Raw genomic sequence first — 19,426 nt, 5'->3', positions numbered from 1 at the left:
TCCATTCTAGTTTCATGAAAATGATTTAACTCATGGCTTCTTCCATTCTTGTTTTCATGCATGATTGTAGAAATTCTATCGAGTTCTTCCGGAGCACAGGGCTAGAGCGGACCAGATCGTGCTGCGCCAATGCAAGAAGAAGGCTCGCCAGATGCAGTACGAGGTGCGCTATGTGGCCATCTCCACATACTACCACGACTATCTTGGTGTGAAGATGACCAAGGAAGAAGCGCGGAGGATGGGCATTACCTTGGAGAGGCCCGAGTTCTTGGCGGTAAGTATAAAAGATTTTTCATTATGCTTTCATATATTATGCTTTCATATGCTTTCATTATGCTTTCATTACCTTGTGGTCCTTTATGCTTTATGCTTCCATAACACCAATTTGGACACACCTACATGCCATTATGCTTTTATTATGTAGGTGTGTCCAAATTGGTGTTATGGAAAAGACGAGTCCTGGGCGGCATTGGTGGATCATTGGTGTGATGAGGCTGGAGCCTGAGCGGCTATGAGAACCAAAAATAAGGCTAACCGAGGGAAGGAGGGAGTACATGCTCAGGGAAACCGAAACCACTATCTCCACAAGGCAGTTAATGTATGACTAACCCCATTAAACATTCTTCTTCTTCTATTTACCATCACTTTCTTATGTATAACTAACCTCTGTTTGGTGGTGCAGGAGGAGAAACTGAAGCGGCCGCTCTCAGACATGCAGGCGTGGGAGATCGCCCATACGCGGAAGGACTCCAAGCCTGGCGAGCCCCAATACTACGGCAAGCATACCGCGGGGAGGAAGCAGGCCTACTCCGAAGCGTATCTGAAGTTGCATCCTGACACACCTGACCCCATTGCGGCGCCTCTGGACGACATGGCGGTGGTGAGCATGGGGCCCAAGGAGCACGGTCGGGAGGCGGTTCTCGATGCTGTGATCACTCCTAGTATCTCCTACACACAGCTTCATCGGATCGACCCGAGCCTGACCCAGCGCACGAGCCAGCCAGTGACCAGTACACAGTCCCTCTTTCAGGAGCAACAATCTGTAAGTATTTTCCCTTTTATCTTCATTGCTCACTTTATTTTCTGCATCTAGTAGTTTTATGAGTTCCATCATGTCATACCGTAGGCCTACCTGGAGTACACACGCCAGGAGACCATGGCGTGGCATCAGAAGCTTTATGAACACCAAGTGCAGAGGGATAGCCAGATGCAGCAGGCTTTTCAGGATATGGCGGCCAGCAGGTGTCCTCAGTTCCCTCCAGCACAATGCCCTCCAGCACAACCAGTGCTGATGAGCTTTGAGGAGTTTGTGGCACAGAACGCTGGCCCCTCGCCGGTTAGTTCATCCCCAATCTATTCACCAAAGCATGTCATGCCTTTTAACACAGTCATATATCCCGTTAATATGTCTTTTCAACATCCAGGGAACAGGTGGATCTACCGTTGGCGGTGCTCTTCGCAGCACTCCCGAGTCACGGAGCCCGACCACTCCGATCCACGGAGGCGGAGGCGGAGGTGGAGGCGGTCTTGGCGGTAGCGCTGCCGCTAGCAGTGACGACTTGGGCTTTGGCCGTCTTTGCGGTGACGACCTCCGTGGTGCTCGATGATCCTTGTGTGTGGTGATGATGCTGGAGATGACTTGTGTGTGGTGATGATCATTTAGATGACTTGTGTGCTTCTCTATATGCTTATGCTTATGTTGGTTGTGATGATGTTCATTTAGAGACTTGTGTGTGATGATGCTTATGCATATATTGTTGTGATGGTGCCGGATGATATCCCGTTGTGTTTGATATGTCTATCCCATCATATATATCTGATGTGCTGATATGTGCTGTTATTTGAATTGAATTGATTTGAAAACAAACAGAAAAAAGAAAAAAAAAGCAAATGCAAACTATGCCGACGGCTAGGCCGTCGGCATAGGGCTAGCGTGAGCTCCCAGTAGCTGACACATGGCACCTATGCCGACGGCCTAGCCGTCGGCTTAGCCTAAAACTGTGCCGACGGCTTGGCCGTCGGCATAGGCACCCACGTGTCAGCTACTGGGAGCTCTGTATGAAGGACTATGCCGACGGCTAGGCCGTCGGCATAGCCCTAGTCCTAGAGCAGCGGCTCGTTGCCACGTGGCACCACTATGCCGACGGCCAGGCCGTCGGCATAGTTTTTAGACTAAGCCGACGGCCCTGGCCATCGGCATAGTGGTGCCACGTGGCGACCATTCGTTGGGCAGACTTGACGGCGGCCGCCGTTAGGCGTGATAGTTGCCGACGGCCAGGGCCGTCGGCATAGATGTACGGCCCCCGTCGGCGTATCATATATGCCGACGGCAACCCTGGCTGTGCCGACGCATATTATGCCGACGGCCCTATGCCGACGGGGGCCGTCGGCATAGGCCTATCCCGACGGGACTCACGCCTATGCCGATGGCCCTGGCCGTCGGCATAGGGGGTGATTCCGGTAGTGCATTGTGCGCAATGAGTCGCGTACTATGTCCAACTACAAAGTCACAAGTCAGTTCAGATTACCTGAACTTTATGTTGAATGAGGATGATATAAACCAGCAAACATGACACTTGTCACCTCGTTGAGAGCTTAAAGCATGACTTTGACTTTATAGTTTGACATAGTAGGCGACTAATTGCACACAATGCGAACCTTGTCATGAAGTGCTCATCTGTAGATCCTTTGTTTTCTTTGATTTGTTGCACTAGCTTTTTGTAAGTAATTGCTCGCTCTTTTGGGTCTTTATATGTTGCTAACAGTTTGGCCTATTGTTTTCTTTACACTCAATTCTCTTGTTTGTGTGCCCTTGTTTAAAGGCATGCCCAAGATATTAACTACATCCTCTAGCTTTATCTTTAACTATTTTCGTTCACAATTAATGAATGCCTTGACTTTCCATGTAGCGTCCAAATTTTACACTTGCAGAAAATCACATTGATAGATCCTCCCTTTTTTCCTTTCTATCTTGCGTCCAAATGCTTTATCTCAGCCGCTTGTGTTTTGTCGTGTAGAATTCAGCACAGCTTGTCATTCCAATCATGTCTTTTGCTTTCCTATCTATTTGAGAAAGTCTTGCAATCCACCGAGGATCTAGTCTTATTTCTCATCACCAGGAAGAAATTATTTGGCTCGAGCTACGTGTCGACCGCCTGATCTTTGGCAAAAATTGGCAAGGTCGCGAGTCGTTGAATCTGTCCCATGTAACCGTCGGATCATCACAACACGGACCATGTTGTGGTCACACATTACAACATGGATCATGTTGCGGTCACCTCCATCTTGTATGACATTGCAAACACCTAGGCGAGGGAGAGAGGTGTGCATTTGGTCGACACGCGATAGATAGGAGACGTCGCGCATGAATATCCAATCGCCGCCGCTGCCTAGGTTCAAGCCCTATGCTTCCCCGTCGGCGCCGCTGCCTAGGATGGCTGCCGGTTGCCGTCCTGGCGTCTTTGCTACCCTTGCATCGCCCTTGCCAGTTTGCATCGTTTCAATCCTGCTACACATACCACGAGTGCAGCTGTCGTAGGGACACAAGGTCAGACCAGACCTACGATTTATGCGATGCTTTTGTCACTCAGGATTTAGGACTTGCTGAATCGGTTGTACTGCTAGCTGACTAATCACTAATCACGTTTGGCTAACATCTATGGATTAGTACGTGCTGTTCTTAAGTTTGTAGTAGCTGCTAATTAGTCCTCATTATTTGAAAAGACTAGTTCTGTTCGTTGTAGCACTGCTGTGTGGTAATTCATCCAAATGGTCAAGTCGCTGTTTTATTTGCTGAAAGAAGTATGTCTAGCTAAGCTCTATTGCGGTATCAGTTTGAAGTAAAGCTGCGTACCTGTAGTTTCAGTTTTTTTTAACTAGCATGTTAGCACATCTCTTTTGCTCTGATTGCTGAAAGCATTATGTAATTAGCATTCATGTTTCAGGCATCGACCTCTGTTCGCACTTGAGGAAGACGGCACAGTGGCATGGCGGCGTGAATACGCGTGATTTTGCATCAGGAAATGCGCAATGAAACTTATTTTTTAAGCACCACAAGTTTTTCATATGAAATTAGATACATATGTGCATGTACATCTATATACATTATAGATAGTCTTAAAGGCCCATATCGTGACTCCGCCTTAGGGCCCTGAAAGACATAGAGCCGGCCCTGATTGTTGTTTACAAAACTCTTCGTAATTTAAACTGGAAAGGAGGGAAAGGAGGGAGTATCATGTATAGGGAACAATGCAACTCCATTTTTTGGTCTCCAATTATCGTCATTAATGAAACTTTCGTTACTTAAAGCTAGGCAATGTAGGGTGGAATAAGAACATAGATTTGAATATTTTTTCTTCTTCAAAATTTCCCATATGATTGACATATATCTGTTGTGGTGTGCCTCTTATCAGCAAGCATCACCTGCCATGAATTCTTCGATGAAGAAAAGTGGGATTACTGATTCACACACTCCTACCACACCGAAGCCGCAGAAAGCATAGGTACATATAAGCCCAATTTTCTTTTAGTACGATATCAAATTTCACTGCCAAAGAAAAAAGTTATGACCTTTCTAATTTTTCTATCATCCGCTAATGTGAGGATGCATCACCCGTCATGGCTTTTGTAAATAAAGGGCCAACGGCTAGAGAGAAGATATGTATATACACTCTCCGTTCCAAAATATAAGTTTTTTTAGAGATTTCAATATGAACTACATGCGGATGTATATAGACGTATTTTAGAGTGTAGATTCACTCATTTTGCTCCGTATGTAGTCCATATTGGAATTTATAAAAAAGACTTATATTCCAGGGAGTATTATTGTATTGAAAAATACCACATGTACGTAATAACAACTTGTGACACTACATTTTGCCTTTGTTTACTTTTTTGCAATTTATCTAATTATTATGATATATATTTTGCTATAAACAACTTGTCACACTACATGGTTTGCTATCAAGGTGCTATTTATGACCTTATTTGGGAAGTCTTGGACGGCAATAAGAGGGAAAAGATTGCAAACCTAATCTTAAGGGGTTATTACTACATCTATGCAATATTCGAATTCGTTCAGTAAAGTAACTAGCTTTCAATAAAGAAGCTGAGGTATTTGTTGTCAACAGAAAACAAATTTTGGTAGGAAAACAAAAAAAGTTAACGATAAAGACAGAGTTTGTAGTAAATATCAAATTAAACGAAGGCATGCACACAAGACAATTGAGTCTGAAAGAAAACAGAAAGAAGGCAAACTGTTCGCGGCATACAATGACCCGAAAGATGTTAGAGTAATCTTGATTAGTCATCTGGTTTATGTAAAAGTTTGGGTCCTAAGCTAGCTAGTCGCGTGAGGAGAGCTAGTAGTAGTTCTGGCTAGTTAGATTAGGTTTCCTGGTGTGCTAATAGCGCGTCAAGTAGTAGGAGTCCGGTTAGGGCTAGTATATGTGTCCAGCGTGTTTAGGTAGTATTTTAAATACGTGTAGGATTGGGTTTCTGTTTGAGTCGGTTATTAGCCTGGTCCGGTGTCTGGGTTGCTGCATATATATATGCACAGCCTAGACGTACAATGTAACATCGCAGAGAAGAAAAGGAGAAAATAAAAAGAGAAAAAAGAGAGGCACGACACGTGCCTTTGGCAAAAGTTTTATCGTGTGCGTGTTCATCGTGATTTGATGTGATCGATCCTGTGGGCAAATTCCAACAATTGGTATAAGAGCTAGGTCGATTTGAAGCCGCGCTTGCCCCGGGGTCGCGGCCCAATTAGCGCCTCGGGGCGGGCGATATGGTCGCTGGGTGGTGCAGCGACGATGAAGAGCGTGCCATGATGTTGCTGGGTGATGCAGTGACGAGGAGGGATCTGGCGATCGTCGTTCGGCGGAGCGACAAGAAGCGAGACGGCAGGCTATCGTCGGGAAGGCGGTGGAAGATCGTTGACGGGAGCGGTGGTGCCGTGGTGCGGTGCCGGAAAGTCGTCACGTCATGCGCGGGAGATAGATGAGTCAAGGAGTCGTGCGGGTTTGCATGGTCGGTCGGTCGGTCGGTCGTGTCAGTCATCATCGTCGTCATGTCCAAGTGCTCGTCTCTGTGAGGAGGCGTTGAAGATGAAGCGCATCCAGGTCGTCTTTGTGTCTCGACGAGAGGATCAAGTTCAACTATGTGGGGGCGGTAAACCAGTGAAGGTGAGTCTCTTCAATGAGGCCATGTCTCTGCATGAGGCTAGAGTGCATGGTGTAGTGCACGGGGTGGTGTGATCCACAAGGAGTCGGCATGTATCTCGCTAGGGTGGATGTCAAGTTCACCGGGTGGGGTTTTCCACAGGTTACTGGCGAGGCTGGGTAGTCCAAGGCATATTTGAGATGGTCCGTAAATTCGCCAAGTCAAAATTGGAGGGGAGATTGTTTCGATCAATGAAGCCTATCAATTTAACTTGTCGTGGTGCGAGATTGAGGAGTCGACAAGGGGTGAATCGTCAACGAGTCAAGATCAAAGAAGCACAAAGACAAAGAATCAAGATTAGGGAGAAAATGTTAGAGTAATCTTGATTAGTCATCTGGTTTATGTAAAAGTTTGGGTCCTAAGCTAGCTAGTCGCGTGAGGAGAGCTAGTAGTAGTTCTGGCTAGTTAGATTAGGTTTCCAGGTGTGCTAATAGTGCGTCAAGTAGTAGGAGTCCGGTTAGGGCTAGTATATGTGTCCAGCGTGTTTAGGTAGTATTTTAAATACGTGTAGGATTGGGTTTCTGTTTGAGTCGGTTATTAGCCTAGTCCGGTGTCTGGGTTGCTGCATATATATATGCACAGCCTAGACGTACAATGTAACATCGCAGAGAAGAAAAGGAGAAAATAAAAAGAGAAAAAAGAGAGGCACGACACGTGCCTTTGGTAAAAGTTTTATCGTGTGCGTGTTCATCATGATTTGATGTGATCGATCCTGTGGGTGAATTCCAACAAAAGAGCGAGCAATTACTTACAGATGGACACTTCATGAGAAGGTTCACATTGTGCACAATTAGTCGCGTACTATGCCCAACTACAAAGTCAGAAGTCGGTTCAGATTGCATGAACCATAATTTGTATAAATTGGGTAAACCTGACCCTTATAACCTCGCTGAGAGCATAAAGCACTACAAGAGCAATAAACAAGAAATCTTATTGGTAACCTCGCTCTGCACAATATAGACATAGATTACTCTCCTCTGTAGTAGCCTTTGATTTAGTTCTAGGACAAGGAGAAGGTGGCAAAGAGGGAGAAGGCTCGCTTTGCGGAGGGAGATGTATGTAAATGATTTGCTACATATCCACTGCCACAAAATTGAGATTTAATTTCTTTACTATGACATATTAACCATTCATCTTGTATTTTTTGAAGTAGATTATTGAGCAGCTAATGAGTGATGTGGAGAATATACTACACAGATCTTTGCGTGCCAGCAATGAAGTAGTTATTGCACGTATTAACTGTATTCATCCTTCTGTAGGGCCGCGTATTACAATAAATTCGTACAACTATGCAATTAATAGAGCATAAAATCACCGAAAAAGAATACACAGACAAACATAAGTACTTCAAGCCACTTGTTGATGGTTTAACTGACATTAAACTCAATACAAATCTGACCAACATAACTCTACTTTGTTTAGAGGTAAAGCCATATTTACAAATGCACAAATTTATCTTGCACATTGTTGTGTGAAAGAGACCACCCTTATTTCCCATGCAAGATAATAGATGCAACATACCATATGAAGAAATTTTAGGTTATTTAAAAGATACTTTACTTATCTATTAGTGCGGCTCACTGCAAGTTAAACACTCGTTCTTTTTTACGTACAAGCCTTTTTCTAGGAAGCGTGACAAGTGTACATGTCACAAGGGACCACACAGAAGACATGATGAAGAGGAAGAGAATCTAGCGAACATGATAACAACACCTGCCAAGCGGCAACGAGGGCCTTCAGAAATTAATTCGCCATATGCAGAAGAGATACACCACATCTAGCTGATGAGGATACCACAAACATTAATGCCTACGGGACGTTGCGCCGCTCAGACAGGAAATCAATCTCTCTTATTGTTATGTGGCTGCTAGAAGGAGGGTGCCGTACTCTTAACACTTGTCAGGAAGGAAGATGAGTATTCCTGCTATGATCATGAAAAGAGACAACTTGTGGTATGTTGCACACATCGTTGTCTATCATCCAGTTATATAGCATTGCTATTTTTATACTTTTAACATGGATAAATCCACATAGTAAGTGCATGTTTGAAAAATTAACCTAAGGCATTTTATCATCTTGGTTGTTTACCCATTCTAGTGTTTCTTTCAGACCCGCACTTAGCATGTGGATTTATCCATTTGACAAACTATAGAAAGATGTGTGTGACATACCACGAAGGTGACTCTTTCCATGGTCATAGTAGGAATACCCATCTTCCTTAATGAATAAAGAGGTTTATTTTGTGATTGACCGACGCAGTGTCCCATTGGCATTAATGTTTCATCCTCATCTATATGTGTTGTATCTTCTTCTGCAGATGACGATTTAGTGCTTGAAGACCTCACTGTCGCTTGGCAGGTGTGTCACTGCCATGTTTGGTAGATTCCCCTTCCTCTTCATCATGTCTTTCGTGTGCTCCCTTGTGTCATGTGCACTTGTCACCTTTCTTACAAAAGCTTCTACATAAAGGAGAATGAGTGGTAACATGCGTTGAGCCACACTAGTAGATAAGCAGAATATCTTTTAAAGAACTTGAAATTCTTAATCTGGTATGTCGGGCAGAATGAACCTTTTATCCTGCATTGGAAATAAGGGGTGCTTTATTTCACACACAAATGTGCAAGATAAACTGTGTATTTGTGAATATGAATTTACCTTTGTTCACTTGACAACACGGAGTAGTGTTCTGTTGGTCAGGTTTGTATTGAGTTCAATGTCAGCTAAACCATCAACAAGTGGCTTGAAGTACTTATGTTCGTCCATGTATTTTTGAGTGATTTTATGTTCTATTACTTGCATAGTTGTTTTTTTTTGCAATATGCGGCTGTGCATATAGAAGGATGAATATAGTTAGAATAAGTTTTGTAGTATGAAAATGCAATAAATAGGCTTCAGATTGTGCGTACTCCATTGATGGCATGGACAGCTCTGTGTAGTACATACTCCACATCACTCATGAGATGAATGGTTAGTATGTTGTAGTAAACAAAGTAAAACTCAATTCTGTGGCAGTGGACATGTAGCAAATCATTTACATACATCTCCCTCTGCAAAGTGGGCCTTCTCCCTCTTTGCCACTTTCTCCTTGTCCCAGTACCAAATCAAAGGCTTCTGACGAGGAGAGTAATCTATGTCTATACTGTGTTTAACTTTATCCACATAGAAATAATTAGTCATTATGTATTCCCTCTAAGAGAGTGAGGTTACCAACAAAATTTGTTTGTTTATTGATCTTGTATTGCTTTGAGCTCTCAATGAGGGATCAAGTATCATGGTTGCCCATATTATATTATTTATATCATTTTCGTCCAACATAACGTTCATGTAATCTCAACTGACTTATGATGTTATAGTTAGACATAGTAGGCGACTAATAACGCACAATGTGAACCTTCTTATGAAGTACTCACTTGGAGATCCTTTGTTTTCTTTGATTTGTTGTACTAGGACTTTGTAAGTAATTGCCCGCTCTTTTGGGTCTCCAACCATCTCCGCAATAGCTTGCTTCACTGCTTAGAGCAACAGGCATCCTGCCACCCTCGTACGATGTCTTTGCAACACCTCGTCCTGCCCATTATAGCATGGACGCTGGAGCGCAAGCCATTTCCCTTGGCACATCATCGTCCACCTTTGCAGCATCCGCGCTCAACGCTTGTAGCATTGATTCGTGGGCGGCCAGCTTCGCAGCCCACCCACTACTACTTGCAACACTATTCCATGTGTGCCGGCTATCTTGCAACTTGCAACACCGCCCCATGTGGTGGCTTGTCTCCCGAGTTTGCAGCAGACATCGTCTCCTCACGTGGAATTGCAATAGCTTCGAGAGGCTGTAGGGCATGCAAGATGGCACTAGCCGGCTTGTTGCAACGGGGTAGGAGACTATAGGAGTTGGCAACAGAGGTCGGCACCTAGTGTGGGGATTTTTTTTGGAAAGAATAGTCATGGCTGACGACGAAGAAGGCAAAGCAAATGTTTTTTTTTTGAGACAAGGCAAATCGAATGAGTATTTTTAGACAAAGCAAAGCGAATGAGTGGTTGCGGTAGAGGATAATGGTAACTAGGGGTCCGACGAGTATTATATCGGGTGGTGGACGGTGCGATTTGGTGGGCCAACTAGCATGCTCTGATTGTTCAAAGCTTGTGCTACCCTTACTTTGGGGTGCCATGTGTCATGTGTGGCTGTCAGCCCCCCTGATTTTATTTGTACTAGGTAATTGTTCATGTGTTGCAACAAAAGAAAAAATCACAATATCCCTAGCCCAATAAGCATGGCACAAGACCCCCCCCCCCCCCCCCCCCCGCCGGTAAACAATATACCATAAAGTTCTCAATTCAATTTGCATGCCATGGAGCCCACAATATATAAATGATTAATAGTTCAATAGTGCAAAAAATAGTTACAAAGACGGAAAGACCACACACTAAGACTAATACATTTCCATCATCATGATAATTAAAATAACATTTGCAGACTCCTTCCGGCTAAACATCAACGACATCACAGGACCAAAGAAAAAAGAAAAAAGAAGAAGATATGTATGGAAAATGAACTTATAAAAAAAAAGTCAATATGGGTGAATCAATGCTGCTATCTGAAAGTGTGTCACGCAAGTTACCATCGCTCCAGTGCATACTTCATATGAACACTTGTTGACAACAATCTGATGAAAAAGGAATACAAACCCACCATACATATATATTTAGTAAATGATTATATTTGATAAGGCAAAGCTACTTCGCTGCACCTATCTTAACCAAACTTTTCTTATCTGAGAGTGAGAAGGCAAAAAGTTGAGAGAGAACAATTTCTTATTTTAACCCCAAAAATAGCTCTTGAAGAAAGAGAACTCGCAGGTGAGCAAGCCGACGTGGCAGTCATTAATTCAGTCAGAGTCAACAATCCCAGCCTCCGAGTGCCACGTCACCAAATCCTCTCCTAGAAACGCCAAAAGGTTCAAAATGACCGGGATATGCAAGGTTAGGGTATAGATTTCAGGGATTTAGACGTGAGGGTTTATTTTTGTCGAGCTCTACAATCATAAGGTTTATTTCAGACTTAACTCAAGACCGTAGGAGTTGGCAATAACAGTCGGCGCCTAGTGTGGGGAAAAAGTTTGGAAAGAATAGTCCTGGTTGACGATGAAGAAGGCAAAGCGAATGAGTGGTTGCGATAGAGGATAAGGATAACTACGGGTCAGGCGAGTATTATATCGGGCAGTGGACGGCGTGTTTTGGTGAACCCAAAAAATAGCTCTTCAAAAGAGAGAAGGTTTCCACAAAGTTTCCAAAAAGTTGAGAGAGAACAATTTCTTATTTTAACCCCAAAAATAGCTCTTGAAGAAAGAGAACTCGCAGGTGAGCAAGCCGACGTGGCAGTCATTAATTCAGTCAGAGTCAACAATCCCAGCCTCCGAGTGCCACGTCACCAAATCCTCTCCTAGAAACGCCAAAAGGTTCAAAATGACCGGGATATGCAAGGTTAGGGTATAGATTTCAGGGATTTAGACGTGAGGGTTTATTTTTGTCGAGCTCTACAATCATAAGGTTTATTTCAGACTTAACTCAAGACCGTAGGAGTTGGCAATAACAGTCGGCGCCTAGTGTGGGGAAAAAGTTTGGAAAGAATAGTCCTGGTTGACGATGAAGAAGGCAAAGCGAATGAGTGGTTGCGATAGAGGATAAGGATAACTACGGGTCAGGCGAGTATTATATCGGGCAGTGGACGGCATGTTTTGGTGAACCCAAAAAATAGCTCTTCAAAAGAGAGAAGGTTTCCACAAAGTCGACTCCGCTGGGGATCGAACCCAGAATCTCTGGTTTCGTAGACCAGCGCCTTATCCATTGGGCCACGGAGTCCTAACAAATCAAATGCAATCAAACGTTAGCCTTACTCACTCACTGGGCAATCAGACCTGACATTAAGAACCAACTGTAACCTCAAAATGCAGCTGCCCTTGTTGGTACACGGCTGATGCCATGGCCGCGACAAGGCCACGTCTAGATGGATCTGACGATTGTTTCACCGCTGTTTCCATTTCACATCTTTATCCTTCTGCAGCATGTGCACGTACTATGAGCGTGTGGCCATAGTAGTCAAGCATCTGGTGTTCACTGAAACAAGATACTGGATCTTAGCTTCTTTTTTTAGAATCTTAGCATTATATTTTGTCAGATAAATTTTAGCGTTATAACTTTTTCTTTATTATTACTGAAAGTTAACATACTCCGTGACTAGTTTGGGATATATGAATAATCATAAAGGCGAACCAACCTGTGATGGATGGTTAGAAAGACACTTGTATACCCGGCGCACTAGCAGAGTTGAAGTCTTAAACTTGACATTGGTGATCACATTTTTCTGAATTTATTTCAGGTCTTCCGGCGATGTGAGTTCAGTGGAAGGAGACTTTCCCGTCGACTACGAAGGCATCTGTGACGACTTCGTCAATCCCAAGATAATGTGCCAACCCAGTATTTCGGAAGTGCTCATATGAGTAGGATATGTGTGCATGCATTTATAGGAGTGAGTGTATGTGAGTATGTATAAACGTATGCATCTGTACTGGTTAAAAGAAGAATCATGGGGTTGGCCCAACCACACGTTGCGTCTTTGATTTAACGAACGAGAAAACTTGACCAGCAAATGGACTTCACGATTTGATGCCCGACCTTCAAAATGAAAAGTACAACTTAATTCCCGTGCTCTTAACCTTATCTCGACTATTATTTCTTCACGATTCCCGCTGCTTCCATTGAGAATGTCACTTGCAACTTGCTTTGAATCTTTGGGTACCATAACATTGTGAAGAAGATCATCTGCCAGAGCTAGTTCTTCCCTAAATGCAATACCCTCAAGAGTTGCAACATCCCTGACACCGTGTATAACAAGTGATGAAGGCATCTGTGACGACTTTGTCAATCCCAAGATAATGTGCCGGCCCAGTCTTCCGGAGGTGCTCATATGAGTAGGGTATGTGTGCATGCGTTTATAGGAGTGAGTGTATGTGCGTATGTATGAGCGTCTGCATCTGTACTGGTTAAAAGAAGAATCATGGGGTTGGCCCAACCACACATGGCGACGGCGTCCTTGATCTAACGAATGAGAAAACTTGACCAGCAAATGGACTTCACGATTTGATGCTCGACCTTCAAAATGAAAAATGCAACTAAATTCCCGCGCTCTTAACCTTATCTCGACTATTATTTCTCCACAATTCCCGCTGCTTTCATTGAGAATGTCACTCGCAACTTGCTTTGAATCTGTGGGTACCATAACATTGTGAAGGAGATCATCTGCCAGAGCTAGTTCTTCCCTAAATGCAATATCCTCAAGAGTTGCAACATCCCTGACACCGTGTATAACAAGTGATGAAGACCCGATATAATTTCCCTCAGAGTCTCGGCATACTGCAGCCGCAGTCCCTCCGATACCTCATCTAGATAGACCAGCATCAAAATGAATCTTTGCAAAGCCCGTTGGAGGTGCTAACATAAGCCTTGGCACCGTCCTCATGATTCCAGTTGGTTGCTCATTGTTGGGTTTCTTAGATATTTCTCCCAACTCCTATATGAACCGTTCCACAAACAAGTTGATAGAAAGTGGGCTCTGGAAGACCCCCTCATGAATAGCTTTCCTCCTCATCCACCAGATGGCCCATAAGATCATCGCCAATCTTACAAACTCTTCATGGGATAGTGAGTCCATCATCGTAAACATAGGAGCTCATTTTTGTGTTGATAAGCCCAACCATCGCTTCTTGGGCCTTGAGCGTTTCAAATTTCTGTCATGTGAGAACCGAGAAGAGAAAGCAACAAAGAATGACCCATCAAGACCGTGTATTTTCAATTGTGAATTAGTTTATTTATGAATTCCTTTAAAATGTTGTCAAAATACAATTTAAAAAATTGGAAAAGTATGCCGAGGAAAATGAAAAATTGTTCATGTGCATAGATTTGTTTTCGGCATATATGAAATGAAATTTGCATGTGTAATTGAGAAATGTTCATGTGTAAAACATATATATATATATATCCGTTCTAAAAGTTAATGTATTTTTTAAAAAACATGCCCACATTAAAGTTTAGAAAATTTATATTTTCGTCCTAAAATTGTATCGGCTTGTTGTGACAGAGCTGCCAGCGTGGCCCCACACAGCAGTTTTTGGCGCACAACCACAATCCACTGCGGCCCGGCCGACACGTTCAGTTCCCCATCGCCCAACAGATAAGTTCACCGAAACCACTAATTAAGAAGTACTCGTTGCAAAGAACACTCCACTTTCCCAGGTCACGACAAGTGGCGCATATGCAGCGCTCCACTTGTTGCAACCTGGGAGTTTTCACATTTTTCATAGATCCGTTTATTCAAAATGTTTTATCTCTTAAACTGTGCGTCCAAATCTCGAACCGTTTTCACCATTGGATTCCTCGCGTCGAGATCTTCAAAACTAGATCCCATGTTGATAGGTTTTGACGAATTTTTTTTCACGAAAAAAACCGGGTGAAAAAACCGAACCGGGAGCACGATTTTTTTCCCTTTTCGAAAAAGGCATGCCCGTGCCTCTCGCGAAATCACAACCGTGCCTCTCGTGAAAGCAAAACCGTGACTCTTGTGAAAGGAAAAAAAATAGAAAATGCGTTTTTTTCGTTTCCAAGAGGCACGGCCGTGACTCTCGCGAAAGCACAACCGTGCCTCTCGCGAAAACAAAACGTGACTCTCGCGAAAGAAAGAAAAACAGAAACGCGTATTTTTTCCCTTTCCGAGTGGCACGGCCGTGACTTTCGCGTAAGCACAACCGTGCCTCTCGCGGAAGCAAAACCGTTACTCTCACGAAAGAAATAAAAACAGAAAACGCGTTTCGTTTTCCCTTTCCGAGAGGCACGGCCGTGACTCTCGCGGAAGCAAAACCGTGATTCTCGCGAAAGAAAAATAACAGAAAACGCGTTTTTTTCGTTTCCGAAAGACACGGCCATGACTCTCGATAAAGCATAACCGTGCCTCTCGCGGAAGAAAAACCGTGACTTTCGCGAAAGGAAAAAAAAACACGTTTTTTTCGCGCAAAATTTTTTTTCGAATTTTTTTTGATCGAAAAACTAAAAAAACACAGGGGGAAAATCAAAACGTCGAAAAAAACAAAAAAAATGTTTAAAAAGCCGAAAACGCATGCGAAAAAAATTAAAAAAATAAAATCCGAAGAAAACGTCTAGAGCGCGACACGTGGCAAATGGCTGAGAGTGCGCCAAGTGGCGCTGATCATTGTGAAGCTTCCGAAGGAGCACTGGTTAACTAGTTGCTCCCTAAGTTCGTTGTCACTCGCTCTTGCTCCCCTGAAGAAAACAAAGACCTAGATCCCCTCCTCCCTTCCCACTCTCCCCCCTCCGTCGGCTCCTCCGATGGCGGCCACGCCTCACTCGGTCACCACCCTCGACGACGTGGAGCAGCTGCTGTTGTCCTCCCAGAGGTCCATGGAGAAGGGGGAGGATGTCCCATGCTGCCAACTCAAGCCGGACGCGGCCATCAACGCTGCCGTAAGCTCAAGGCCATGGTTGACTCCGGCGCCGTCCGCCTCGTCAACCCGCGGATGCTGGCCAACAAGCTGCAGGCCAAGGCCTCCGTGGAAGAAGGGATCCAGGACTTGATCGACCGGACACCGTTCTCGCCCCGGGAGATGCAGGCGCTGGACGAGAGCATCGCCATGCTCAAGAACAGGCTCCAGACCCCCTACGCGGTCGCCTACCCGGAGTCCATGGTGACTGGTGAGCCAGCTCCCCCCCTCCCCCTCTATTGCTGCTAATTATTTACTGATAAAAAAACTGCTAAAATTTGGTTGCTTGGCAGAGTACGTGGTATGAGGTTACTCACTGACTATAGAGTGGACCGATAGAGTATGTAAGCTACTCTAGTAGGAGTATCATTTATCAGTTGTGATTTGGTTGTAGTTTATCCTATGTAGCGATGCGTTCCTGCTGATACATGACAGCCGTCTAATGCTCTGGTTGTTTTGGAATGGCTATGTGTTTCTTTTCTTCTCCCAAATTGTCAATTGTGTTGTGCGTAGACTTATCTTTTGCAAGATTGTGATTTGGACACCCGCAAAAAAGAAAAGAAAAAAAGATTGTGCTTTTGAGAGCTCCCCTCCAGAGCTGGTCTTTGATTATTTCATTTACTCTGAATCCAAGGTCAGTCAGTTAAGGCAAAAAAAGAGCTTGTCTTTGATTATTTCATTTACCCCGAATCCAAGGTCAGTCAGTTCCCCGTTTCCCATTTTTCTTATTGGTACTAAATTGTACTCCCTCCATCCCATAACATAAGAGCATTTTTGACACTACACTAGTGTCAAAAACGCTCTTATATTATGGGACGGAGGGAATATATTATATTCTCCCTCGACTGCAATTTTCTTTGCTATAATTTGGTTGCTTGTCAAGAGTGTGGTATCAGATTACACGTATGTGGGGCTACACTGCCATTTATCCTATGTAATGATGTGTTCTTGCGGACACATGACCTCCGTCTTGGTTGTTTTGCGATGGTTATGTGTTTCTTCTCTTCCCCCAAATTGTCACTTGTGTGTAGACTAGCCCATTATGGTGTCATTTTTTACTTAACTAGCAAGATTGTGCTGTGGTGAGCTCCTGTCCAGAGGTGCTCGTATGTTGCTTCTTCTCAAGGCAATATGTTCCATTTTTTTGTTCTGCTACTTGTTTCTTCCCTTCTACTCCCTCTGTAAATTAATATAAGAGCGTTTAGACGCTCTTATATTAGTTTACGGAGGGAGTACTATTCTTTAGGTAAACGGGTTTAGTTGGCGCTTCTACATGAACCTTTAGATTATAGCTGTACACTGTTATATTTTTCTTTTGTTATTAACTGAAGTCAAGTGCTAAAGTTTTGTATCTGCACACTGTTATATCTGTTCTTTTGCTGAAATTTGAATGGGAGCCAAGAATAGCAATTTGCTTCGAACCTGTAATTGCCGCTTCACTGATATTTCATTGGCATCAAACTACCCTATACCCAGTTTGCTTCTTTGTTCTGCATGCCCGTGTAGCACTGCTGAGAAATCACTTGTGGCTTATTAACTGATCAAGTTCTGTTTATACAACCAATGCCGATGGAGAGCCCACACCAGATAATCTAGTCTCGTTAGGTTGGTAGCGATTCTCAAAAGAAAAAAAAAGGTAGGTTGGTAGCGACACCAGCCACAGTACAACGAGCTGGTCCAACTCCAAGTGGCACCAGCAGGCGTACACAGACACAGATCAGGCAGTACAACCAAGAACGGGAGGTGAAATGAGCAGGATTTGATTTGATCTTTCAGTGAAGGGAGACCAAAGATATTCAATTTGATTCGATCTGGTCTCTGTGGCACCTGTCGCACACGACACGTGACCAAGCGCAACCCGGCCATCGAATCTCTCACAGCTGCAAGTCAAAGTCAAACCAGATTTTCTTTTCGGGTCAAACTCAATTAGATTGTACGTACTGTATTTTTTTTTGCGGGAATAACTTCCGAACTATTCATCAACTGTCAAGGTAGTACAAAGAACACAAGAAGTAAAAAATACATGCAGGTCCATAGGCCACCTAGTGACGACTACTTGCACTGGAGCGAGCCGAAGACGTGCCGCCGTCTTTGCCCCTCCCCGAAGCCGCGCAAACCTTGTTGTAGTAGACAGTCGGGAAGTCGTCGTGCTAAGGCCCCATAGGACCAGCGCACCAGAACAGCATCCGCCGCCGATGAAGAGAAGCATAGATCAGAAGGATCCAATCTGTAGACACACGAATATAGACGAACGAAGACAAGATCCGCATGGATCCACCGAAGACAAACGCCGACCGAATCCAGTGAAATCCGCCGGAGACGAACCTCCACACACCCTCCAAAGATGCTAGAAACACCATCGGAACGGGGACAAGGCGGGGAGAACCTTATTCCATCAGCAGAGAGCCGCCGCCGCCGCCTCGCCTCTCTGAGCAGGACACAAACCCTAAAAAAAACTCAAAAGAGTATGAAAAAAGGAGCCCTCCCGCCGGCAATGACCGGGATCCACCATGCCTCCATGGCCGTAGGTTGTCAGAATCGCGATTTTGAATCGGATCGGAGCTCTGATGATAGGATCGCAAATCGTAGAATTTTCACTATCAGGATTGTAAAAATGTAGTTTCTATAAACTAAAACCGTAGAATCAAAGGGGTTAGTTTGGATCGTAAAGTTCGATGATAGGGATTACGGAAAAACTGCGCCAGTTGTCGGGATCTTTACAGGCCTGGGATTGCACAACTTTTGGGAGTGTCAGGAGAGGAATAAAGAAATTAAAGAGGGAGCTTGATATCTTGCGGTCGATTCCAGGAAGGACAGATCCATCCGAGCGTGAGAAGGAGATTAAGGATGAACTACTGGAACTTTATAAGAGAGAGGAATTGATGTGGAAACAAAGAGCACGCTTGGAGTGGCTTAGAGCTGGTGATAAAAATTCAAAATATTTTCACATGAGGGCAAACTTGAGGCGAGTAAAGAATAGAATCAAGGCTTTGCTGAAACCGGACGGGAGCCGAACGGAGAACTTACAGGAGATGAAGGAGATGACCAAGGAGTTTTATGAAACCCTATATACTTCTGAAGGAACAGATAATATGCAAGAGGTTTTGAATGCAGTGCCGCGCAAGGTGACACGCCAAATGAATGATGTTTTGGATGCTCCCTACAAAGAAGAGGAGGTTAAAACTGCACTATTTCAAATGTCACCTCAGAAGGCTCCCGGACCCGATGGTTTTCCCGCGCAATTCTTCCAGAAACACTGGGAGATCTGTTCTGGTGAGGTGACTAAAGTTGTTCTCAAAATTGTGGAAGGTGTGGAGAGTGCACGGGAGATATATAACACGGTCTTAGTGCTAATACCTAAGGTAAAAAATCCCATGCTTCTTACGCAGTTCCGTCCTATCAGCTTATGCAATGTTCTATATAAAATAGCATCCAAAGTGATTGCCAATCGTTTGAAGAGTGTTCTGCCAGACATTATCTCTGAGGAGCAATCTGCATTCGTTCCGGGCCGTCTCATAACTGATAATATAATTGCTGCTTATGAGTGTCTGCATTTTATGAAATGCAATAAGGCTCAAAAAACACAGGCACTGTGCCCTTAAACTTGACATGATGAAGGCCTATGATAGGGTGGAGTGGAGTTATTTGAAGGGAATCATGCT

At 44.1% G+C, this 19,426-nt stretch overlaps 1 non-coding gene and 1 pseudogene across 2 annotated transcripts; one reads left to right on the top strand and one right to left on the bottom strand.

Annotated features, from left to right (window-relative positions):
* Positions 1-12,002: 12,002 nt before the first annotated feature.
* Positions 12,003-12,075, bottom strand: TRNAR-ACG (transfer RNA arginine (anticodon ACG)). The gene has a single exon. It is a non-coding gene; the product is annotated as a tRNA-Arg (tRNA).
* A 3,481-nt stretch (positions 12,076-15,556) lies between these two features.
* On the top strand, positions 15,557-16,269 carry LOC125526416 (uncharacterized; annotated as a pseudogene). The gene is made up of 2 exons (XR_015609521.1): positions 15,557-15,975; positions 16,058-16,269. The product of XR_015609521.1 is annotated as an uncharacterized LOC125526416 (transcript).
* The last annotated feature ends 3,157 nt before the right edge of the window (positions 16,270-19,426 follow it).

Source organism: Triticum urartu, chromosome 6A (genome assembly GCF_056163025.1).
Source record: "Triticum urartu cultivar PI428250 chromosome 6A, HENAU_Tu73, whole genome shotgun sequence".
Classification (NCBI taxonomy): Eukaryota; Viridiplantae; Streptophyta; class Magnoliopsida; order Poales; family Poaceae; genus Triticum; species Triticum urartu.
Note: the sequence above shows the minus strand (reverse complement) of the source record. Positions and strands in the feature narration are given on the sequence as shown.